Here is a 27,351-nt window from a genome sequence, read left to right as displayed (position 1 = left end):
AAAAGAGCTAACACTTGTATAGGTTACTCTGTAGTGTGCTAGACACTCATCTTAAGAACTTTACATTTATGAAATCCTTCAATCTTCAAAATAATCCAATGAGTAACAATTACTTTACCCTCTTTTGCCAAATGAGGAAAATAAAGCACAGCATCTTCAGATTTTAGAATGATTAGATTCACATAAAATCTAAAAAATATGTGTGTGATACACTTGAGGAAATAAATGTCATTAAAATCGTGTCTCAAAATGACCCAACATATTTGAAAGACTCAAAGAAAACTTGTAGAAATGAAAAATATAATAAATGAAAATAAAAACTCAAAAGATAGCTTAAATCACATATAGACCCAGTTGAAGTATGAATTATTGAACTAGAAATAGTCCCAGAATGACCGAGAATTACTCAATTGGTAGAATTACTCAATTGGTAGATGCCAAAAAACAAAACAAAACAAAAAAACCTACAATGTAGCACAGAGATAAAAAGTATAATCAGAGATGATGAGACCTAAGACTTGCCTAACTGGAATTTTAAAAGGAAATAATAGGCTGTTAGATAATATTTGAAGAGCAAATGGTTTAAGATTTTCCAGAATTGATAAAAGACAGAAGTTCTCTAATCATTAATTAGGATAAATAAAAAGAACCCCATGCCAAGACACACATGCAATGAATCTGCCAAACACTGAGAAACAAACAAGGTCTTTAAAGGTCCCCAGAGAAAACCAGGTTACCTCCAGAGTCATGATGTGTAGACTGATGGCTGACTCCCAGCAGTAATGGTGAAATCCATTTAATGTACTGACATAAAAGAGCTGTCAATAAGGAACTTTATAACCATTAAGGCAATATTTTTTAAATGTGCATAAGATAAAGACAGTTACAGACAAGCAAAACACGGGTTAGCTTCCAACAGGCATTTAATAAAGTAATTCCTAAATAATATACTTTAGTAATATTTATAATAAAGTATATTCTTTAGAAATAGGAAAGAAGAAAAATAATTTCAAATGGAAGATTAGAGATCTACTAATGAATAGTGAGCAAAGAAAATAATTAAAATGTGGATAAATCTAAACACATTTAATCGTAAAAGCAATGATAGCAATGTCCCTTTTCTGTGTTAAAATGTGAATAAAATATAAAAAAGTTTTTGGGTAAAAATATATAGATTCTGGGAGAGTATCTGAGAATGAAATATTTCAAATTTTCTACATTTTGGGGCAAAAGGCCAATTTTTTATTTATTTTAGACTTTGTTAAATTACGTACATGCTAAAAACTTACAGTAACCAATTACATAAAATAAATGGAATTTTAAACCTCCAAAATAATTCAAGAAAACTAAGGAAATCACGAGGGTGGGGGAACCTCATTTGATTCAAAGGAAAAAGAAATTTAAAGCTAGACAAATGGAAAGTGTAAAATAAGAGAATGGGAATAAATCCAAATGTATCAGTAATCATTGTGAATGAAAATTGACTAACCCTATCGGTTAAAAGATATAGTCAAATTAGATAAAAATATACCTAAAACATGAGGGCAAAGAAAAGCTGTGAATTAAATGTGTAAAAAATGTATTAAGCAAATATCAGCACATAAAACTGTATCACACAAAATCAGATTTTAGGTAGAAAGCATTATTGCTTATTAATGAGGTTGCTTCATAGTGATTTTTAAAAACTCAATACTCCTTCCAAGAAGAGATCACAATTTCAAACTTTTATATGTCTAAAAAACATAGGCTCAGAATATAAAACTCAAAATTTAATAGAACTACCTAAAGAATTAGACAATTCCATAGCATGAGATTTTTAACACACCTCTTCCGAAGTAGGAACAAGTAGAAAACAAGGTCAGATGAAGAAGATTAGGACATCATAAATAACAAGTTTCATCTAATGAATTTACAAAATGGATTTATATGTAATACACATAGAAGACATTTATAATAAATTTATTATTTATATCCTTCAGCCCAAAATTGAAATACATTATTTTCAAGAATTCCTTGGTTGGCAGTCAAATGCTAAGAGTTCATCTGTTTAAAAAGATGTTGAAAGTAATTGTGGCAGAAAATTATGATGGCTAGAATTAACATAGTGGAACTGTGGACAAATAGAGGTGAACAATTTTAAAAGAGATTAAGAAGGATATTCATAGGACTTGGTGACTGATTAAATGTTGAGTATAAGAGACAGGAGGAGGCAAGGAAGAGATCCTGTCTCCAGATTGAAAAAAATGTTCTGGATTGTGTTCTATTCTCTGAGTCAGGGAAAAACAGGAGAAATACATTCAGAGTTCCAGGGGGTGAATTCCATATGGGATGTGGTAATTTCGAGGTCCAAGAAGCATAGCAAAGATTCAATAGGCTGTTGGTTTTATAGTCAAAAAATCGACTAAATATTTGCTTTGGAGATATTGTTTTATGGCATTTGTTGTTAGAATATTGATATTAATTTAAATATTTGGATAAGAGGATATGACATGGTAACATGAGTAGATTGAGAAGAAAACACTACTATGGAAGAGACAGATGAAATAGAAGGCTATATTAGTTATCTATTACTACGTAACAAATACTCCACAACTTAGTGACTTTTATTTACTCATACTTTGCAGCTTGGCAATTTGTGCTAGGTTTGTTCAGGTGTTTTGTCCACTGATCTCACTTGCAATGACTCATATAGCTACAGTGGATTGGTGACTCAAATGGACTGATTCATCTAAAACAGTCTCCTTTCTTCTGGTTATTAGGAAGTCAGACTATCCTAATTCCCTTTCATGTGACCTTACTAGCAGGTTAGCTCCAGGAAGCACATCCACACTATGGGTTCAGAGTTCCAATCAGTCAGAGGAGAACAAACCTATTGTGCAGGCACTTTTTAAGTCCTTGTTTGCATCATATTTGCTAATTTCTCTAAATCCTATTTGCTAATTTCCTTAAAGAAAATCATGTGATTATTATCAGATTCAATGGATACAGAAATAAACTCCATTTCTTGATTGAGGATCAACAAAGTTGCATTGTACAGGGACAAGTGCACATGGATAAGAGACATTATTGAAGTTATCTTTGCAATCTACCATAGAGATCCAGCAAAGAACTACTAAGTTGGAGAATTGTGTGCAGAAAGCCCAAGAGCATCTTAATGCACAATCCAAGGGGACAGAGTTTGGAGAATGATGAAGTGGTTCCCCATGTCAAATACTGTCAAAAGGTCAAATAAGACAAATCTGAAGATAAGTCACAGGATTTATTAACAAAGAGATTGCTAGTGCTCTTATCAGCAACAGTATGCAAGTGGTAAGGGCAGAACCGCAGAGGATTGAGGAGGGAATTGAAAGGGAATAAATGCAAAGGGCTCATTCAGGAAGCCTAGTCTTGAAGAAGGAGTGAAGACTACAGCAGTAAGAGAAAGTAGGATAACCAAATAGTCTTGTTCCTCTTTACTATAAGACACACATAAAACTGAGCACCATTAAGAGTTAATAGACGCGGCCAAAGGAGAGGAATATCAGGTGCAGCTGTAGGAAAGAGAGAAGTAAAAATGATGAAGATTGACCTTTAGACCTTTCTGTAACAAGAAGAAAGGTGAAAGCTATCAGAAATTGAAGGTGACTAAAAGCAAAGAAAGATGTAAGTGCCTACCCACTTTCATACTGTCCTATGCAAGGGCCCAGTGTGTGGCTTTTCTCCACAAGTTACAGCACAAATAGACTTTAGTTGATATGAACATAAGTTTGGAATAAAAACAAACCTGACCTTAACACACATTAACTGAGCAGCCTGGTGAAAGTAATTGAACATTTCTGATAATCTATGTTTCAATCCATGCATAGAATCACAACAGACCCACACTGTTTGTGAGGATTATATGTGACAACATATCTGAAGATAACATACAACTTCAGTTTTCTCCTCCCTCAACAGCTCCAGCTCACCAAATGGGTTGCATGGCATTAAGCAAATTGTGACACCTTTCTGAGTTCTTCTCCATCTATGGAAGTGCAGACTGGCAAATGGGCTTTCTAGGCTCCTTCCAACATTGACGTTTTTGATATCTTTAGGTCTCAGGAATGTTTTCAACCAATAACCTAGCAGGCATTTGGAAGAAGGACAAGTTTATATGATGGCAGAGAAAAGGCCCAGAGTGGACATCCTGGAAACCATGAGCAATGCTGTGCAGGCTTTAAATGAAGAGGCAAGAATCACAGAGACTGGTGAACAAAGAAGTCTATGTGGTGACTTGATGGCAACCTTACTGAGCGAAGTACTTTTCTAGAAATTTTACAATCTTTCTCTGGAGCTGGCAACCTGACAGCTGCCAAAGCTCATGCCTCTCCTCATCCAGTAAATATTTACCAAATGCCTATTATGGGCCAAGCACTCCACTAGACATTTGGGGTATAATGGTGATCAAAGGCATCATTTTGAGCAGCTAATATTCTAATAAAATATATGTTATATGGTAATAAGTGCTATAGAGAAAAAAATAAAGCAAGGAAAGGGAGGGGGGAGCTGGTGGATAGATGCAGGTGTTACTTTAAATAAAACTGTCAGAGAAGGCTTCACTAAGAAAATAAAGCTTACAGAGAGACCTAAGAATGATGAAGGCAACAGCCATTTGGACATTTGGAGAAGTGGAAACCAAGCAGAGGAAACAGTGTCAAGGCAGGAACGTATCAGGTATGTTCAAGCCCAAATTCAGGAACAACACTTGTCGTGGCCACAACGCACAACATTATGAGACTCCTTTCTAGATATTTGCAGAGAGCTCAGTTGATATAATAAGTATTTAAAAATCAAATAGATTCGGGGTCTCACAACTCTGACCCTAGCTGTCCCCTTGCTACACACAGCCATGGGTTACTTGCAATGCGGCATGATATTTACACTGATTTATCATAAGTTCACATAGCCTCTAGATATGGTTTCCTCGGCAACCATACTTTTCTTCTTGTTATATTAGTTTCCTTTGCTTTTTAACAGATAAAACTATTAGTTGGGAAATCTGTTTTGTTCTGCTGTAAGCCCTTTCCCTATTAACACTACCCAAAACATACTTTAAGATTAAAGCTTTTTCCTTTGGAGAATAAATTCCACATTTCAGCATAGCCATCCAGTCACCAGGATTATTTATTCCTGCATAGCAGTGACCCCCTAACTTGCAGCTTCTCCCTCATACTTTCTGATGCCCCCAATTTTATTTTTGCTTCTATGTGATAAATTTCAGGCAATCTGGAGCCAACAAGAAGCAAATTTTGAGATAAGGATGTAAAGGTGTTAAAAAGCATTTATTATGAGCCCAAGGGTGTCTACTTAAAATGCTGATGTTCTGTTATCCACCTGATGTAACTGAGAAGCTGAGAATGTGGAGTGGTGAATTTCATTCCATGGCTCTTCACAATTTTCAAAGTCTTTTCATATGCCTTAATTTACTGTCACGAGGTTCCCTCCCTCACTATTGACCTCCTAATTGCTAAATTCCATGGAAATTCTGGGTTTCCACTCACCCTGGCCTCCCGGCAGCATTTGAAGCTCTTGACACATTTGCTATGTCCTCAGCAATGTGATTCTATCCAGTTTCTTCCCATCACTTTCTTTACTAGACCTCATTGGTAGACATCTCTTTCTTAACACACTCCAGTTTTGGTGTTTCCTTGAGTTCTGGCCCAGCCCTTTTTACTGTAAGATATCCAAATCCTCTTGAGTCCCCTGCCTTTGCATATGCCAAGGATTCCCAAACATAGCCTGTGGTCCTAATCACTTATTCTCCACTCATCTGGCTCTAAGTTTCCAGTTGTCAGGAGGACCTGGGAGTCTAACAGGTGCCAAAAACTCAACAAATCAATAACCAGATAGTTTGTATCCAGTGCCTTTGCACATGATGTTCTGTACTGACTTTCTTTCTCTCATCCCCACTGTGGCCCCAACTAGTACATTTTCACAACCCATTCCCTATTCAGACTTTTGCTCAGACATTGTGTCCTCTGTGATCCTTCCCAAAATAATAATCAACTTCTCCTTTATACTTCTTCTGCAATAAATAACTTTGTACTATTACTGCAATGAACATCTATCACTGCATATACACACTATGCTGTTATTTTTCTTGCACTAGGATTTTTAAAGTCATCAATGGTTTTGTTGATCTATATTTCCTCAGTGCCTAAAACTGCAGTCAATAAATGTATATTGAATAATAAAAGGAAGAAGAGGGGAGGGAAGGAAGGAAGGAAGGATTGACAGGAAAGAGGGGAAAAGAGAAAAGAAAGAAGAGTGTCAACTTTTGTTGCTTGTAACAGAATACCTTAAACTGGATAATTTATAAAGAAACAAAATGTATTTCTTCCAGTGCTGGAGGCTGGGAAGTCCAAGGTCAAAGAGGCACATCTGGTGACAGCCTTCTTGTTGGGTCACCAACAAGAAGAGTCCCAAGGTGATGAACAACATCACATGACATGAGAGTTGAGTGTGTTAATATGCTATATCAGGTCTCCCTCCTCTTATAAAACCACTAATGCCACTCTAATGATAAACCATCAATCCATTAATCCATTATCCATGAATGAACTAATCCATTCATGAGGGTTCTACCCTAATCACTTCTTAAAGACCCCAGTTTTTAATACGCCATGTTGGAGATTTTCAATGTGATTTTCTGAGGGGACAAACATTCAAACCATAGCAGGAGTTCTCAAAACACATCTTAATTTATATATAGAAAAAAAAACAGATTCCAGGAAATTTTAAAACTTGCCCAAATCCCCATGGCTAGAAACTGCAATTCCCACACTCAGATGCAGCCTTTTGATTCCAAATGACCAGCACTTTCCTCCTACACTACAGGAGCCTCAGCTGCCACTTTTCCTTCTGTTTTGCTAGAAAATAGCATGGGCATTTTAAAAAAGATAAACCAGGAAGGATAATTCTTTTGGCTCACAACTGGGACAGGACTTTTCACCCAGCCTTTCCCTGTGCTTCTGCAACTTAAGAGGGAAAAAGTATATTGATCTCAGCAGTCAGCAGGAAGTCATCAAAGCATTTCTCAGACAAATCCTACAGGATTGAAGGTGTCCAGACACATCTAACCCCGTGATAGTTTCATAGTATGCAATCCCAAGTGAACAAGTTGGGAAATGAAAGGTTGTGAGCATGGCTCACTTCTGCCACCCCTGTCTCTGGCATTGCAGTAGCACTGCTTTTAGAGCTTTCAGAGCCCCTTGATCCTCTGCCCTATGGAAGTACTCCATTCAATGCCAGTGAAATGGCTAAATCCAGTGGGCAAAATGAATACACTGACTGTTTCTGTCTACTAGAGTTTCCTTGATAATGAGTGAGCTTAAGAGGATGAGGATGGGAAGAAGAGAAGGGTCTGGTTCTGTCCTCACTCCTCCCCAGGCAGCTTGGTCCTGGCCTGCTTCAATGCGCACAATGTGTCAAGTGAAACGTTGGCCAGAAGTCCTGACAAACTCAGCCTTCTGCTGCTCAGAGTCCAGATTGGGGCCCTTACTTCCTCATTGGCAAGAACTAGTTACAAGGGAAGAGGAGCAGCACAGCAGGGCGACTGCCAGAAGGCAAAGGCTTCCTTAGAGTTCAGTGCTGAGTGAGCTTCTCACTCACAGCAGGCCCTTCCAGTTATGAAATTTTGCCTCCATTTGGAGGTTGTGGCAGCAGTTCTCTTACTTCGAGAAAGCTCTCTTACTTCGAGAAAGGACTTTCCTTTCAGCTCTCTTACTCAGCTCTCTTACTTCGAGAAAGGACTTTCCTTTCAGCTGCAAGGACTGCATTAATCTGATGGCCTCCAGCTGTTGAGTCCTCTGATTTCACCTCAGTTTCAAGGAAGGCTGTACCCTTCCAGGGCAGCACCAGGTATGGCGGGTGTTCTAGGACCTGGACATTTCAGTCCTATGCAGGACTCCTCCAGTGGATAATGCTTGCCCTGAGGCTATGTTTGGGTTGGTCAAGGCTTTATGAAATCAGCACTACAGTCAGAATTTCCCTCCCTCCTCCACACTCTGTCACAGGCTTTGCACTCCAACCCCAATAAGTCTTTTGCACTCCTAACTCTGTATCAGCACTTGCTTCCAGAAGAATCTAAATGACACAGTGGTCTCCCCTGAGATCCTGCCATTTATCTGTGCTTCTCAGTGCTTTTTACTCTTCTTTTTCTATTTGGTGATATTTTTACTCATCTATCTATCTAACGATATTTTTGCTCTGTTTATTACTATCCATTCATCAGCTGGAGGTTGACTGTGGCATAACTGGGGAAACAAGACATCATTTTCAAATGCAACATTAACTTTGTGTACTAAAAGAGAAATTACTTCACTAAGGATAATTACTCAGACTAACATTCTAACCTCAACACCCATTGTATGGCTTCCAGTTGTTTGCACTCATGGACACAGGCCTGAGCTCTAAAGGACTGTCCTTGTCCTGCCACCACTTTAAAAAGTTCTAATTGTCAACTCTCCTAGCTTTATCTGGGCATTCAAACACTGATTCTTAAAATGCCAAATTACTGGCACAAACAAAAAAGATTCAATATGAAGACAAATTTGGGTTTTTTCCTTTCCAAAATGTCGTCTATTTTTGCCTTTTTAATCTTATTACTAGCTAGGTAGAAACTTTGAGTTCACAGCCCATTCCCCTGAGGCGAAATAAGAGAGGAGAATTCCTTTGGTGGTAGGAAGGGGCATTAAAAAGTTGAAGGGAAGAAGTAGGATGGAAATTATCCTATGGGTTAATTCACAACTCATTTTTGTAATGGAAGCTGTTGAGGTTCCTCCCTGCATCCTTTCCCGAGCCAGTGCACCCATCCCTGGATGATGTGAGTACTGGCTGCTTGTGACTCTCTGACCCCTGCCCCCTCCTCTGAAGAAATGACATGAGCTGATCTGCAGCTGACCTGCCACCACCCTGGGCTATAATCAGAGACTTACTGAGATGGAGGCCTGAATAACTGGCCCCCATTCCTAAGGTAAATTTTTCCTTCAGGCCAGTTCTTTGCATCCTAAAACAACTTCTCTACAAAATAATCACTGTGGTAGTGGCCATGCTATTTGTGAAATTGGTAAGAAATTGGCATCAAGTTTGCCTTAATTCACAGTAGAAAAAAGGTTAATTTATTAATCTATCCATTTACCCTACATTCATTTAGGATGTACTCCCTACATAACTCTATGCAATGTTGATCTCAACATTATGGCTTAAAAAATTAATGGCTTAAAGTAATAATAACCTTCATTTTTCTCATGAATCCAAAATTTGGGCAGAGGTGTCAAAGATAACTTATCTCTGTTCCACATGACATTAGCTGAAGCACCTCAAAGGCTGGGAACATTCTCATCCTTTCAATGTGGCAGCTGATGCTGTCTGGTGACTGAGCCCTCCACTGTGACTGAAACTACCACACATAGCCTTTCATATAACTGCTAGGCTTTCTTACAGCATGTTGGCTAGGTGCCCCAAGAGAACCAGGCAGAACTTGTATCACCACTATGACAACCTCAGAGTCTGATAGCATCCTTTCCACCATAGTCACGGGCCTATCCGGATTCAAAGGAAGAAACTGCTCAGTGGAGGCATGTCCATGTGACACTGTAAAAGGTCATTTGGAATGGGAGATATATACATATATGCAGCCAACTTTGGAAAATACAATCTTCAACAATATAAGAGGTACACCCAAAGCCAGTTGACCTTTATAGCCACTTTCGTAGGGTAATGTGAGTATAAGCCAGAAAGCAAGAGCAGGAGTGAGCCCAGGGAAGTATGGTAACAGCATGCCCAGCCTTCCTAGGCTAGAGCAGAAGGCCAAAGGGATCGTCATTTTCATAACATCCCTGAGAATACAGTACCCACTGGCTGTGTACATCAGACGCTGTCTTCTCTCTGCTTCTCCAATCATGGTAGAAACTGTTGTAGCCAGGTGAGTTCACTTTATGATTGACTCCCTTTTTTTAGGTAAAGGAAAAATACCAGGCAAAATTAAATTTAATTAAGGATTCTTGAACAGATAGAAACATGGAAAAGGAAATTGAAAATCCTTGCAATATCTTATTATAGAGAAGCAATTGAAGCTACGCATTCCTCTAATGTCCAGGATTGCCAAAAGTAGTAAATTTTTCATTATCCCTCATGTTTCTTTATTGAGCATATTTCTTTAAAGAAATCAGGGCCACAAGAAACAATTTGGTCTGTCCTATTAGTCCTGATATCTATGTAGTAGGCAGGGGTCAGAGAAAATAAATTACAAAGGGCATGATCTTCAGTGCCAGCAGAGTTTGAATCCAAATCTTAGTTTTACTGTTTATTAACTTTACAACCCTGGGCAAGTTGCTTAACCTCTTTGAACCACATGCAGCAAATATTTATGGAGTGCCTATGCAAGCCAAGCAATGTTTTAGGTACTGAAGACAAAACAAAACAAACGACATCAAAACACAAAGTCCCTGCCTTCACGGAGCATTCATTTTAGAGAGAGAATAAACAAAAAACAGTTTATGTCAGTAGTGATAAGTGCTACACAGAAAAAAATAATACAGGAGAGAAAGAACAAAGCATGAAGAGAGTAGGGTAAAATTGGACAAGTAAGACCTCTCTTATGAGAACCTGGAGGAAGGGAGGGAGAGAGCCACATAGACGTCTGAGGAAAGAACATACCATAAAAAGGAAACAAATGCAAAGGGCCTGAGATTCCATTGTGCTTGTCATGTTTAAGGAAGAGTGACAAGAAACCCCAATGAAGTCGAAGTGATGAAAGTAAGTACAATGGAGGGGAAAGATGGAAGAGGAGATTGGGAAATAGAAATGTATGTAGCCAGACCATGGAAGGCTTCTTAGACCACATTAAGGATGGTAGGTTTACTGCAGAGCATGGCAAGCCATTGGATGGCATTGGACAGAGAAGTGATATGATCAGACCTTAATGTTTGTCATGGATCACTTTGGCCACTGGGTGGAGAGCAGGGAGTCAAGGGTGGAAGTAGGGACACCAATTAGGAGACTATTAAAGTAGTCCAAGTGAGAGATAGTTGTGGCTTGGATCAGGCAAGTAAGGAAATAAGAAATGGTTTGATCCTGTTTGTATTCTGGATATAAGAGCCAAGTGAATGTGCTGATGGAACAGAAATACAAGTATGGGAAGGCTGTTATGAGAATAAGACAAATAATGTGTGAAGTACCTTGCATACTGCCACATTCTCAGAGAACACAATTTGCCAGTCCACTTCTGCCCCACACTCCTACATTTCTTACAAATAAAGCAAAATCCCTGAGAATTCACATGATATGTTGGAATGATAGGAAGGAAGAGAGGGGAGAGGAAGTTCCTGCTTTAGGGAGCACAGACACAGCTGCCTTCCTTCCTCCCAGGTTGCCAAAATTCATTCCACCCTGGTGTACCCTAGCTAAGAGGAAACTAGAAATCCTACACAGGTCAGCTAGAAAAATTACAAGTGTTCTCTCTCTACCTCAGCCTTTTGCATATGCCACTTTCTCCCTCTCAAATACTCCTTTCTTTGGTTCTGCATCTGGGACTTGCTACTGATCCTGTAAGAGTCAACTTGTAATTAGAGAGCGATTTTCAGGACTCCTACCCTCACGTTGTCCCTCTTCCTTGTATGTCAGATACTGCCTCTGACACTTCCCCATGAAGCAGAAGCTTGCCATTACTTCACACTTTATGACACAGGGATCATGGCAAGATAGAAAATCCATCCACATTACCTTTTTTGTCTACAAAGACAATGTTGTTTCTTCGTTTGTTCTGTAACTGGTATGTTTTTCCTCACAAGCATCCCCCAGGTGAGTAAAATAAGAAAACTAAATTTAGTCTAAGCTGTGATTCTTGGATCTGATTCCAAATGTAAAGACTCTGTTGAATTAAGCTAAATGCTCAGAGATCCTCAGAGTCTCTGCCATGTCTAAATCTACACTTGTGGTAGGGTCGCCTCGCCTCTCCCTACAGGCAAGTGACTGTCCCCATGGCAAGTCTCTCCTCTCAGCACACCTCCTCTCCCTTCGCAAGTTATGTTCATGCCACTGGAAAACCAAAGGTAATTCAGGATTGCCAACTTCATCCCAGCCACAGCTATGGCCATTGGACTCCTTTATCCCCATTTCCATTTCCCTTCCTCCTTCCACATCTGCCAGAACTAGACAGAGTGGATTTTCCTCCCCATTTTTTCTGGATTTACAGTGACCTCCCATGCACAAAATTCTATGACCAACTCTCTTGAAATTTCTGAAGCTCTTCTCATAGGCTCTATCTCATCCCCCTGAGTGTATTATCAGGTGGGTGGACTGTGGGGAAGGGAATCTAGTGTCCTTGAATTGATCCGGTGCCCTCTGACCCTCTTCTGGCTTAGGCTGTGAAGAGGTAGGGCTAGGCTATGCCCTAGAGTGTATTCCCTCAGGGGAGGTCAGTACCACCCCAAGCATCCAGCCAGAAGCTGCTATGATGTCCCTGGCTGGTGTGACTAGCCTCTCTGTTTCTTTAAGAGCTGGAAGTACCATTCCTACCTTGGACCCTCCCTGATGCCTCTCAGGGATCCTCAAAGTCTCTACCATGTCTAAATCCACACTTCCTATAGGGTCATCTTCCCTCTCCCCATAGGCAAGTGGCTGTCCCCATGGCAAGTCACTCCTCTTGGCACATCCCCTCTCCATTCCTGAGTTCTTTTCATGCCACTAAAGGAACTAAAGGTAATTCAGGGATGCCAGTTCCATCTCCATTCACAGCTCTGGCCATTTGATTCCTCTAGCCCTATTTCCGTCTTCCTTCTTCTTCCCACAACTGCTAGAACTAGAAAGAGCGAATTTTCCTCCGTGTCTCTTCTGGATTTGTAGTGACCTCCCATGCATAAAATTTTACGATCTCATCCACCAGACCTACTTCTGCTATGTTAAATGGGAACTAAAATAATTTAGAACATTTTCTATCACAACTTCAGGCCTGTGTCTGTCATCTAACATCACAATAAAATACTGCATAACAACTACAAAACCTTAGAGTACTCTAAATAAGCACTTATTTAACTCATGTATCTGGATGTTGACTGGCATCAGCTGACTGAGGCTGGGTTCCACAGAAGTGGTTCAGCTGGGGTGATTCTGTCTGTTTGTTCCTCTTCTCTCCCCTGTGACAATCAAGATAACCCAGGCACATTATTCTCAAGGTGATGGTGGAATAAAGGAAGAAGCCCAAATGAGCAAGCATCTTTCCAGCCTCTACTGGCCTCAGGTCTGCTGATATCCCATTGGCCAAAGCAACTCACATGGAGTAGTGAAATGTGCTCCCCTCAAATTAGAGAGCACTTTAAATTGCATGGGTAAGGTGGTTTCTGATGAGGAAGCAAAAAGCAAGGACATAAACATGGACATCTGGAATACTGACTATTTTAGAATGACTCTTCTACAATCCCTATTTCCATACCTCCACCATGAGACTGATGATTATTTTGGACCAACTTGAATTATTATCCCTGTTGTAGAATTAATCTATTCATCAGTTTCTCACCATAAAGCTGCAACCCCTCTTAAGTTCAGGGGCCATGTTTTATTTATCTTTGTAAGCCCTGAGTGCCTCGATATAGTAACTGTAATGGATACTATGGTGGCCTTCTGTTGCCTGGCAGTCATATGCTTTGGACGACTTTGAGCACACTTCCAGTTTTAGACATAGACACTGTATTAGTTCATTTTCACATTGCTAATAAAGACATACCTGAAACTGGGAAGAAAAAGAGGTTTAATTGGACTTACACTTCCCCATGACTGGGGAGGCCTCAGAATCATGGCAGGAGGTGAAAGGCACTTTTTACATGGTGGTGACAAGAGAAAATTAGGAAGTTGCAAAAGTAGAAACACCTGATAAAACCATCAGATCTAGCGAGACTTATTCACTACCACAAGAACAGTATGGGGGAAACTGCCCTCATGCTTCAAATTTTCTCCCACCGTGTCCCTCCCAAAACATGTGAAAATTATGGGAGTACAATTCGAGAAGAGATTTCAGTAAGGACACAGAGCCAAACCATATTATTCTGCCCCTGTCCCCTCCAAATCTCATGTCCTCACATTTCAAAACCAATCATGCCTTCCCACCAGTCCCCCAAAGTCTTAACTCATTTCAACATTAACCCAACAGTCCACAGTCCAAAGTCTCATCAGAGACAAGGCAAATTTCTTCTGTCCATAAGCCTGTAAAATCAAAAGCAAGTTAGTTACTTCCTAGATACAATGGGGGTACAGCTGTTCAAAATGGGAGAAATTGGCCAAAACGAAAGGGTTATAGCTTCCATGCAAGTCCAAAATCCAGCAGGGCAGTCAAATCTTAAAGCTTCAAAATGATCTCCTTTGACTCCATGTTTCACATCCAGGTCACTCTGATGCAATAAATGGGTTAGATGGGCAGCTCCGCCCTTGTGGCTCTGCAGGGTACAGCCTCCCTCCTAGCTGCTTTCATGGACTAGTGTTTGGTGTCTGCAGCTTTTCCAGGCACATGGTGCAAACTGTCATTGTATCTACCATTCTGGGGTCTGGAGGATGGTGGCCCTCTTCTCATAGCTCCACTAGGAGTGGTACCTCAGTAGGGCTCCAACCCCACATTTCCCTTTCTCACTGCCCTAGTGGAAAGTGGAGGTTCTCCATGAGAGCCGCACCTCTGCAGCAACTATGCCTGGGCATCCAGGCATTTCCACACATCTTCTGAATTCTAGGCAAGCTTCCCAAACCCCAACCCTTGACTTCTATGCACTCTCAGGCTCAACACCACATGGAAGCTGCCAAGGGGCTTGCACCCTCTGAAACCACAGCCCAAGCTCTACATTGGCCCCTTTCAGCCACAGCTAGAGCTTCTGGGATGCAGGGCACCAAGTCCTTAGGTGGCACACAGCACAGGGACCCTTGGGCTGGCCCACAAAACCACTTTTTCCTCCTCTGCCTCTGGGCCTGTGATGGTAGGGGCTGCTGTGAAGACCTCTGACATGCCTTGGAGATATTTTCTCCATTGCCTTGGGGATTAAAATTGAGCTCCTGGTTATTTATGCAAATTTCAGCAGCTGGCTTGAATTTCAACTCAGAAAATAATATTTTCTATTCTACTGCATTGTCAGGCTACAAATCTTCTAAACTTTTATGCTCTGTTTTCCTTTTAAAACTGAATGCCTTTAATGGCACCAAAGTCACCTCTTGCATGCTTTGCTGCTTAGAAATTTCTTCCACCAGATACCCTAAATCATCTCTCTCAAGTTCAAAGTTCCACAAATCTCTAGGGCAAAGGCAAAATGCTACCAATCTCTTTGCTAAAACGTAACAAGAGTCACCAATGCTCCAGTTCCCAACAAGTTCCTCATCTCCATCTGAGACCACCTCAGTCTGGACCTTATTATTCATATCACTATCAGCATTTTTGTCAAAGCCATTCAACAAGACTCTAGGAAGTTCCAAAGTTTCCCACATTTTCCTATCTTCTTCCGAGCCCTCCAAACTGTTCCAACTCTGTCTGTTACTCAGTTCCAAAGTCGCTTCCACATATTCGGGTTTCTTTTCAGCAATGCCACACTCTACTGGTACCAATTTACTGTACTAGTCCATTTTCATGCTGTTGATAAAGACATACCCGAGTCTTGGAGAAAAAGGTTTAATCGGACTTACAGTTCCACATGGCTGAGGAGGCCTCAGAATCATGGTGAGAGGTGAAAGGCACTTCTTACATGGTGGCTAGAAAAGAAAATGAGGAGGAAGCAAAAGTGGAAACCCCTGATAAACCCACAGATCTCATGAGACTTATTAACTACCGTGAGAACAGTATAGGGGGAACTACCCCCATGATTCAAATGATCTCCCAGTGTGTCCCTCTCAAAACACATGGGAATTATGGGTGTACAATTCAAGATGAGATTTGGGTGAGGACACAGAGCCAAACTGTATCAGACTTATCCCTCTATAAGTTTGTATGAGAATATGTCAAGGACAAAGTTAATCAGTGAATGACATTCCCCTGCACCCAGAGTTCAGGGATGGTTCTTTCAAAGTGAAGCTCAGAATTCCTGTTAGCTTGTACAAACTAACACCTAACTTCCTCACCATCAATGAGAAACCACATAGCCCTGGTCCACTGGCAGCCAAATTGCTACCATCAGGAAAGCCAGTCTAGCACAAAGCAGACCTGAGAGAATCATAGATGAAAGAAGATGGAGACATAAATTGGGCGCTGCCTCTTAAGTTTTCAGTTAAATACTTCACACTCGCATATCCCTACTCCTTGGCATTCTCTGTGCCCTTCATTCTGCTTAGTTTTTTCCGTATCACTTATCACCCAAAATATTGCATATGTATTTATTGAGATGAACATATTAGTTTGTTCTTTCGCTATCTTCACACACTAGAAGGCAAGCTCCTCGTGGCTACAGACTGTTTTATTTACTATTCTATCCTCTGAATCCAGAACAGTGTCTGAAACTTAAAATGTGTTCAGTAAGATTTGCCAAATAGATGAATGAATGAGTGAATGAATTAATGAATAAATTATTTAGGTCAGTTTAGGTTGAGTTTTCCATGTATTACCACTAAAAGACTCCTGATACACACGGTTCAATACACACTTATTCAGCAAGTGTGTATTGAACCGTGTGTATCAGGAGTCTTCTAGTGGTAATTCATGGAAAACTCAACCTAAACTGATCTAAACAATTTATGGGTGGAAAAGTTGATGAGAGCATGAGACACAAGAGCTGTCTTCAAAAATTCAAAGGTCATGCTGTAAAAAAAATAAAAAAAGAATGATTAGATTCATTTAATTCATTCATTCACTCTGTGTGGTTTCAGAAGTGGAAGTTGTATTAAGGCTCAATGCAAAGAACAGTTTTCTAAAAAGCTGCTCAAGGTGGAACGTGTTGACACAGTAGGTAATGAGATTCCTGTCACTGGTGGTATAACAGGTGAACCCAAGCTACCGATAGAAACTATAGAGAGTATTCTTGCAATAGTGACAGGCTAGATGCTGGATCATTTTCAATATTGATAATGTATAATTCTAGACTTCTTTCCTGGGCCTCCAGGATACATATGCATCTTAAATTGTGAACAGGTGAGGATGTCTCTTTATTATATAGCTGTCACTTGCGAAGATTTTCTGTCTAGTCTTAGCTGTGACACTTAGAGTCCTGTGACTTTGGGAAGGTCAGCTTGCCTCAGGGAACCTCAGTTTACTTATCTGCAAAAAGAGGGGATAGGAGTGAATACATGAAATATTTCAAAATTATATTTGTGAGGACTCTTTGGCAGCTTGATGCTGTACTAAAAGCTTTACAGTAGCCTTGGTTTAATGTGATTTTAATAATTACAGAAATCTTTACACTGTAAGGGACATACAACTATTAACCTCTTTCTACAAATCAAGAAACAAACGCTCAAAAGGCTAAGTAACTTTTCCCAGGTCACAAGACAAAGAACTTCTGAAACATGGAATCTGAATTATTAATCAGGACCCCAACTTGTGGATCTAGAGCTTTTAAGTCAATCAAGGTTGAGAAAACTCCTACACCCTGTAATAGCCAGGTAGGCTCTTCCATCTCTGAAGGTCTGGGATTACAATCTTCTCCCTCAGGCTGCATTCTAAGGATTCAAAACTAAAATCAACATAGGGCAGCAAGAAAAGGGGCTAAATATCTCCACATACCAGATACCAAAACAATTTCCTAAAAGTTTGTGTTTCTCAAACATACCCTACCTCTGTCCCTTCAAGATTCCTTGACCATAAGTAGACACTCTGAGTCTGAATTTTCCCATTAGGGAATCAGGACCAATGTGGGTAAAAAGGATAATATTATTAGCATCTCCATTTTACAGATAGAAAAATTGAATTTTAATGAGGTGTATAACTTGTGCCAGGTCATTCACAGCTATTAAGTTCAAGACATTTGAACTCAGCAGTAGAACTGAGTCTAAAAAGTCCATCCTCTTCTCTTTCTTTTTCTCAAATATTGTCCTGGAAGAGATATAAATAATAGTTCAATCCACTTTATACTTTTAGAGAAATGTAACTTCTCCTAATTTGAATTGTTGGAAGAATTGTTAGAGGTATTACTTGTCAACCTTCTCTCTAATGAATGGCCAGATAAATTATTGTGCAGAAACATTGTAAAGTTTCCTATTCCGACTTTTGATTAATGATCAGTTAGCTACTGCCGCAGCAATGCTGTGCAACAGAACACCCCCAAACTCAGGAGCTTAAGACAATAATCATTTACTGTCATGGGTATAGGGGCCCATTGGGGGTGACTTGGCTTCAAACTACTGCATCTGAGAGTTGCCTGATGTAGGCTGGGTTCAGCCAGGTGCCTCCACTTCAAGCTGCAAGGCTATAGTCTATGTGTCTCTCCTTTCCTTGAACCACCTAGGCAGAGCATGTTCTTCTCACAGTCACAGGCATAACAGAGCAAGTCAAACTACCCAGATGTTTTTTAAGACTCTATTCATATCAAGTCTACTAACATTCCACCAACCACAGACCATTCTATCACCAAACTCAAAGTCAAGGGATAGCAAAGTACACTCCACCCATCAAGGTCGCATGGTATACTAGTTTGCTAGGGCTGCCATAACAAAATACCACCGAGTGGCTGGCTTAAACAAAAAATATTTGTTTGTTCACTCTTGTAGAGGCTGGAGACTGGAAGTCCAAGTTCAAGGTATCAGCAGGTTTAGTTTATCCTGAGGCCTGTCTTCTTGGATTGCTGATGGCCACCTTCTTGTTGTGTCCTCAAAGGGTTTTTTTATCTATGCATGTGAATTCCAAGTGTCTCTTCCTCTTTTTATGAGGATACCATTGTATTAGATTAATGCCCCATTTTTATGACCTCTTTAATATTAATTGCCTTTTTAAAGACTGACAGTCACATTGAGGGTTAGGACTTCCACATGTTTAATTTGTACAGAACACAATTCATTTCATAACATGGGGTTAGTAAATTTGAACAATAATGCTTGATCTCAGTTTAAGTTTTCTACAACTTGGAGTCTGACTAACCACAGTTTCAAATTCTGACTTCACCACTTCATAGCTGTGCAACCTTAAAAAGACTATGTGTATTGCCCTACTTGTAAAACTGGAATAATAATAGTAATTAACTCATGCATTTGTTAAAAGTTAAACCATTTATAAAAAGCATGTAGCACAGGATTTTGCACAAAGTATTTGCTCAAGAAATGATGCTTGTGTTGTGGCTCTTCATAGTTAAGAAGCTTTTACTTTATTCAGGGAGGCTGCACAGGCTGTGGCCTCAGCCACATGCCTTCTTTCTCAGGACCTGGATTGTCTCCTGTAGCAAATTCTATTCCCCCAAATCCATCTTCCTTCAATCTGTTTCTGCAATATGGTGATGCTTTAAAAAATAAAATCCACTTAACGTTTCTCTGCCAATAAATTAGAGACCAGAAAGCAAGAAGATGGTTACACACTTGTCTTTCTAGATATTCTGCAGATGGCTTGTTTGAAGCCATGTCATAGCTGCTGAGGCCTCAGCTAAGTGCTGGACTCTTCACAGCTATGTGAGAAGCCTGTGGGCTCAGAGGAGGACACTGTGTGCCTTAAGTATTGTCCTTTGGGAGATTCTCTTGGGAGTTCTTTTGGGATTAAGGATATAGATCCAAAAAAATTTTTAATAACTTTACAGTCACTTCTCAAGATCAGGTTTGTTATTTCACAAGCTACAGGCTACTGAGAAATCAGTGAATCATCAACTTCCAATGTCCTCTTAATGCCTTCTCAAAAGAACTGATTACCTACCTACCCTCCTCAGATCAGTTCCTTCAAAAATTAATTATTATGTCCAATGGTCTTTAAATTCTCAGATCCCATTCCAAATATTCACAGCAAGCAGCTGGGCTGGGAAGCACAGGTAAGGGTACCAACATGTATTTCTTCTCTATATACCAACTTATTTAATGATCACAATCTGCCCAAAAAGCAGTTAATGTTTTCCACTTTTTACCATAAACAAGATGTTAAAATTAAGTTTTAAGCAAGGCACCAAGACACAACAGGTGTACATGCCAAAGTTAGATGCCAGACAAAATGCTGGATATAAAAGGAAAGGTTTGAGAACAATTTCCACATTGATTGGCTTCTATAGGCAAATCACAGATATGAAGAAAGGTAAGAATATGGAAAGAGAACATTTCCTTTGAAATATATCTACAGAGCAATGATATTCAAAATGTAGCCTCCAGACTAGCAGCATTAATAACTTAGCAACTTATTAGAAATGTAAATTATCAGACCCCACACCAGACCCACTGAATCAGAAATTCTGGGAGTGAGGCCCAGTAGTTTCTGTTTTAATAAGCTTTCAGGTGATTCTGATGCAGGCCAGAGTTTGAGAACCACTGATCTAGAAAAAGCTGTGTTCTGACTACCTCTTTTCCCCACCCAAGAAACATCCCTAGACTGCCAAGGGTAACCATTTGAGACCATCTGGGAAACCAGGGTCAATTTAACAAGTGGCCTCCCTCACTGCCAGCCATTTTCCAAGACTGGTTTACCCTAGTCATTTGTGGGGCATTATTCCCCAAGCCAGGGGATTTAGAAAAGACAGAAATAAAACCAGGCTGTCTATGAGAAGACTTCCAAGTTTTCTAAAAACATGTGGACTGGTGAAAAGTCAAAACCCTAACCCATCCTCTCTTCATTTCTGTGCCCTCATAGAGCTTGCCACACTGACTTTTTCTAATCCCTGGAAGAAAAAAAGATGAGTCAAGGACTCCTGGGGAAGTTCCTCAAAGTCCCTGCCGGGAACAGAGAGAATTGGCAGACCAGTTTCCCTTACTCACTCAAGCACACAGACTCAAGTTCAGTGATGAGGAAGGTCTTTGTATGAATCACTCAGGAAGGCTAAAATGTGTCTCCTGGAGTTATGATACTCAGTGAACTGAAATATGACCCTTGTCCTCTAAATAGTGGAGGGCAGGGAACACAACCTGGCAAGTCGATTTAGTGCTTTCTAAAGTTCAGTGCATTGGTAAAGGTGTGCATTTGCAGGTTTCGTCAGTGCAAAGGATATGTATTTTCTATGCACCCAACAACATGCATAAAAGAGGCAGCACAGGCTCCTCTTAGGCACTGTATTAGTTTTCCAATGCTGTGTAACAAAGTATCACAAACTTAATGCTTTAAAATGTCATTCATTTACTAGCTTACAGTTTTGCAGGTCAGAAGTCCAGGCACAGCATAACTGAGTTTTCTATTCAGGGCCTTAAGGAGCTAAAATCAAGGTATCAGCTGAGCTGCATTCCTTTCCAGAGGCTCCAGGGAAGAATCTGCTCCCAAGCTCACTCAAGTTGTTGGCCAAATTCAGTTCCTTCCTGCTCTAGAATGAAAGTCCTTGTTTCCTTGCTAGGTATCAGCTGAGGCTGCTCTCAGCTCCTAAATGCCACCCACATTACTTACCACATGGCCTTGTCCATCTTAAAAACCAGCAACAGAAAATCCCTCTCACATTTTAAATATATGACTTCCTTTGTCGCTGACCTCTACATCCAGGTTTAAAGGGTTTGTGTGATTAGACGCGGCCAACTTGAATAATCTCCCTTTTGTTTAACTTGAAGTGATTGTTAAAGTAATCTATACTTAAGTACAAGGTCAACTAATTAATTAACATTAGTTGCATGTGCAGATCTTTTTTTTCCATGTAATGTAACCATCACAGAAGTCATATCTCATCATAGTCTCAGATTCTACTCACATTCAATGGGAGGGAATTATACAAGGGTAAAGTTGTTTCTGGTCATTTTAGGATTCTGCCTACCATAGACCATTTTTTAAAACTAGAGAGGTAAGTGGGCCCCAGCAGGTAAGAGACAAAAGTGGATAACAGCTAGGGATCCTCCTTGGAGGTCGAGGATTTTGCAAAAAAAAAGGAATCTAAGCAAAAGTATTCCCAAATAGCTCATGAAAGTGTCCTTTGAGAGAGATATACGGGGGGGCTCTAAACTCTGCCAGGCCTCAAAAGCAAGGAGCCAGAGAAGGATAACACCAGTTGTCAGATGCATAAGAACTTTCCTATATCCTCGTTTGCCCTCCACGCTCTATAAATTTTCACCCTGGCCAGGGCAAAACCTCTGCTAGCAAACCAGGGAAAGGGGTAAATGCTGGGACAAGAAAGAAAAGCCAAGTCATCACACTCTCTTCCCTGAAGGCAGGTGGCCATGAAATGCGGGTCTTACCCAGGTAGGGGAAGTCTTGTATTTGAATGAAGATTAAAGTCATGATTAATGTCTGGGCTGAACTTCCTGTTCTAGAATTACAACTGTGTTTTATTGTTCATTTCATATTCCTTTATTTAACGTAGACACAGGTTTTCTGAGAGTGAACAGAGAAGTCATGGAGACTCCTGAGTTTTGTATAGTGGCATAGAAAAGCCCTTCTCCAATAAAAAAAAAAAAAAAAAAAGTTCAAAAGAACAGTATAAGACAATAAGGAAGAGGCACAAAAACTGCTGCACCTTGGTTATACCCCAACCATTATGGTTATTCCACATACTAATAGATACATGTGAGACAACTGAGTGAATTAAAAAGTGAATTGACTTGCCCAACATACACAACTAGTGAGCTAATAAGCCACTGAGCTGGGATTGGAAATCAAGTCTTCCTAACTCTAAAATGTATTCCTTTACTATCATGCCAAGTAGGAATTTTGACAGCAGGCACATTATGAATCTGAAGGACAGAAAGCCATAGAGGAGCTCCATAGAGATACATGCCCACTCCCACTATCAGTAGGTATTTACCATCTCTTTTGTCTGCACCTGGCTTCTGTTCAGGTTGCAGAATCCAACATGACTCTTCACTGTAGTGTCTCAGTACTTTTAAGAAGCCTTAACTGTTCTTCCTAGATGAAACCCCAGACATTCAGACTTTCTAAAAACAGGAGGTAAGGACTCTGTTCTGAGAATAATCTAGTACCTCCTGGATAATCCATCAGTCTGATCTATTCATGACCAGAGGATTTAGTTCACTTGAGATAATTCTTTCTCAGTCTTAGTGGGAAAAAAATATGCAACAGTCTCCAATTTTTATCTTCCAACCAGAATAACAGTTGTTTTCTGGGGTGACCATACTGCAGCATAGTGAGAGAGGAAGGAGCGCTCTCACTGGAAGAGAAAGTACACTCACTGTGGTTTGTGTCTTCTCTTTCCAACTCCAAGCAGAAAATTGCTACAAAGGAGGAAAGAACGACAGAGAAGAAAAATCACATGTACCAGCTCGTGCCAGCAGGAACTGTGGAGCTGGGACACGCATAGGACACCAGGCAGTTAAACGAGGCTCAATAAGGAAACTGAGAAATGAGGTCACAGAGCACAGTAGAGTAGAAACAACAAGGACAGAGAGCTAGACAGCCTGTGATGTGTGCAAACGTGGGATTCTGGACATGCTTAACCAGCCCGTGTGAATCTCTTTCCCTCATCTGATAAATAGGCATGCAGCTCCCTAGAATTGCTCTAGAGGATGAAATGAAATGACATATATACACTTGGTACTTAGTTGACTTGACTCTTGGTTGTCACCACAACCAATACTATATCTTTTGGCCATTGCCCTAGGAAATTGAAATTTTTAGAGAAGGCTTCGAGATTTATATAAATAATATAGTTCAAATCTGTTATGATATTTGTAATCAATATGGACATCCACACAGCCTGTGCTCCTCCATTCATCAATTCCTTAGTTCCATCTGGTAGAGTCTATCACAAACATTGTGCTCCCAATTTGTCATGAGGCTGGTGGTCAGATGAGACTTCTCAGGCAGAAGATGGACCTGACTATTCCCTTCCTCTTCAGAATCAGTGAGGGAGTGAATGAAGAAACAAAGCAGGAATAATTGTATCCTAACCTTGAACATGAAATCTGAGTGCTCTGCTAATATATTTCCACAGCACAAAAGAAGGGAAAAGAGAACTGTAGCAGAAAACACAAGGCACAAACAGGCAGCCAATCTTGAGTGGCTGACTTTGCAAACTACTCAAACTGATAAAGCTGCAGCCACATAAGAATCTTCTTATCCGATTGTCAGCCAAGATGAGAATGTGCCACTGGGCCTTGAAAACTGTAGCTGTGCAAGAACTTGAAATGCCCTTACTTGAAATTTCATGAGAAATGTCTTCACTTGTCTTTCTTAGTTATTATACTTTTGCTTGGTGTTAAGAATGCCTAGATAACTAGTCAACATCCTCATCCACAAGGAACTCACAAATAACAGAAAAAAACAGATATCATATTAATCGAGGTAATTAATGCCATCTGCCCAACATACCCAACATTTCAGTGGCTTAATACATTACAAGTTTATTTCTTGCTTACGTCATGTCCAAATATGGGTCGAGTGGCCTTCCTTCACCCTGTAGTTACACAATCTGAGGCATAAGACCTTCAAGATCAAAAAGAGAGGGCTGGTAGATGGTGGGAGGATCACATGGGATGATTTCAAAAGTCGAGCTCAGAATTGGTACACATCACTTCTGCCCATACCTCATTGGCCAGAACTCAGTCATACAGAGCCAACCTAATGGCAAAGGGGTCTAAGAGATATAGAAGAACACACAACACACTGTTGCTGAGTCTTAACAGTTTCTGCCATAGAAAAATAAATTTGTAATGGCAATTCAATGAGTTAAGTGCACAATGTGGCATAAGTTTGTGATGACACAATGAAGGGAGTAAGTCTGCTTGGGCAGGTCTAAAAAGTTTGCATGGGAAAGAAGACACATGATATGAGCCCTAGAAAAAGAGCAAGATAATTGTGGGAAAGAAGAGGGGCTTTTTCAGGCAGAGGCATGGATGCAAAGATTAGTGTGGCAAGTTTAGGAATTGTAAAAAAATTGGATGCCTGGAAAAGAGAGTGGACAAGAAATGCATGGAGTAGAGACTGGAGCAGCGAGTGAGAACTAATCCTGAGGTTAGGAGGAAAATTTCAGGGGCACAGTAAAGACATCCTTGAACCTAGGGGTCTTACCAGGCATCAGGACAAGTCTGGACTCCAGGTATGATCAGATAGGTGAATTGAGTCCTTGTAGACCTTCAGCCAATAAGCAAGTGAGGCCATATTCACAGGGTTAACAAGAATTCTGAACAGAAAAATGGTTATAATTAAACATCAATCATGCTGCACTTTGGCCCACTTCCTTACTGCCAAAATCACATAGCACTAGATACTGACAATTTGCATCCCCATTGTTCCTATAGATGAGATCTCTGACAGAATTATAAGGCTTTTGTTTAAGCATTGCTTAAGATGTTTTTGAGATCCCAAATTCCAGTGGAACAGCTGAAGCCAATCAGTTGGAAGACCCCCCCCACAGAGGAATCAAATCAGCATAAAAATATAGTTTCTTCATCTCCCTGTCCCATGACTTCACCCTGTACTCTTCAACCAATCAACATTCTCCACAATTTGGTCCACTCCAAAATCCTTTAAAAACTCTAACCTCAGGAGAGGGATTTGAGGGTTTCTCCCATCTCCTCATTTGGTGGCCCTATGATTAAACCTTTCTCTGCTGAAACACGGTGTCTCAGTTCACTGACTTACTGCGTGCATCAGGTAATGAACCTATTACAGTTACACAAGGCCTCCTATGTTTCCTGCTTCCATGACAAAAAGGCAGCATTGTAACAGTGATGATTCTAGGCTGCTTTAAGTAGCAATACCAGGCTTCTTTCTTGGGTTTGCAACACCATGCAGAAGGAAGGTAAGCTTGAGCATCAGAGAGACCTAGATTCAAATGCTTTTCTGAAGTTACTCTCTAAGTCGCATTGTTTCTAGAATGATAATAATGACTGCCATAGAAAAATAGCATGTGGAAGAAGTGAAATGGTGTTGTAGAGCCGAAAGAATGGCATCTGATGGAGTGGACCTTCCAAATGTATTACTAGCACTTCCCACTCCCTGCCACATCCGCTTTTCTCTCCCTGTTTCTAATGCAGTTTTTGCTCATACAGTTGATGGACTTAGATTGCTCACAGGGAGCTCTTCCTTTTCACAGAGGTGTCTTTAGGCTGCGTCAGTTGAAGTAAAGCTGTTTACTGCCTTAACCCCATGCTCCGACACACCCACTGGGTAAAGTTCTTAGATGTTCCTGGAATCAGGCTGCCTCTTAGTCTCTCCTTGAAGCCTGCCTGACATTGGAGTCTAGAAGTCTTCTCAGATCCATTATCTCATTACATATTGACAATCACCCTCTGCAACAGACAGCATCACTCCCATTTTACAAATGAGGAAAACCACAAAGGGATCTGACAAACAAGGCCAAATGTATTCCATTTCCTTTAATCCAATTGCCTGATACTCTCCTTGGTATAAAAAAATGACCACTCTTTATTCCTGCCTTAAAAAACAGTAGGAAAAGATGGAGATGCTTTGCCAGGAAATGAGATGGCTCTAAAATCAAAACTTGTCAGACTAGTTTCCCCAGTAAAGCACTTAATAAACCTAACTCTAGAAATAAAACACAGAAGGCACAGCTAACATTGTTGTTTTTAACATATGCTGAACTGAAATAAACTGATCACCAAGTAAAACAGAGGGCCCTAGTGTATGTTAAAAGAATGACCCTCCTCCTTTTTGGCTAGTGTTATTTTACTGAGAAATCACATAACCCATACATAAGATGTACAAACACATCTATATCTACCCTTTTTTTTTTTTTCTTTTTTTAGACGGAGTCTCACTCTGTTGCCCAGGCTGGAGTGTGGTGGCGTGATGTTGGCTCACTGCAACCTCAGCCCTCCGAGTTCAAGCAATTCTCCTGCCTCAGCCTCCCGAGTAGCTGGGATTACAGGTGCCTGCCACCACACCCAGCTAATTTTTGTGTGTGTGTATTTTTAGTAGAAACACGGTTTCACCATCTTGGCCAAGCTGGTCTTGAACTTCTGATCTCATGATCCACCTGCCTCGGCCTCCCAAAGTGCTGGGATTACAGGCGTGAACCACCGTGCCTGGCCTACCTACACCTTTGTATGTAAATGAATGTAAATGTATATGTTCACACACTCATATACTCCAATTAACACAAACCAGCCTATATATACACTTTTTCTTTTTTACTTTATTCTGACATATGTGACCATAGCATAAAAATGGGAAAAAGGACACTTTGGATAATTTGACCCTCCCTCCATCCATCAAAAAGAGTAAACAAAATTGAAAAAGTGAAATGAAGCTTAGAGGGTACAGCATCTCATGGCCAACAGCTCTGATTCAAGTAGCTTCATGATGCATCCTTTCCCTTCCATTGGCTCCCATAGCAGAAAGTATCAGGGGCCACCCAAGTCCTTTCA

Source organism: Chlorocebus sabaeus, chromosome 15 (genome assembly GCF_047675955.1).
Source record: "Chlorocebus sabaeus isolate Y175 chromosome 15, mChlSab1.0.hap1, whole genome shotgun sequence".
Taxonomy (NCBI): Eukaryota; Metazoa; Chordata; class Mammalia; order Primates; family Cercopithecidae; genus Chlorocebus; species Chlorocebus sabaeus.
This window is presented reverse-complemented; position numbering follows the sequence as displayed.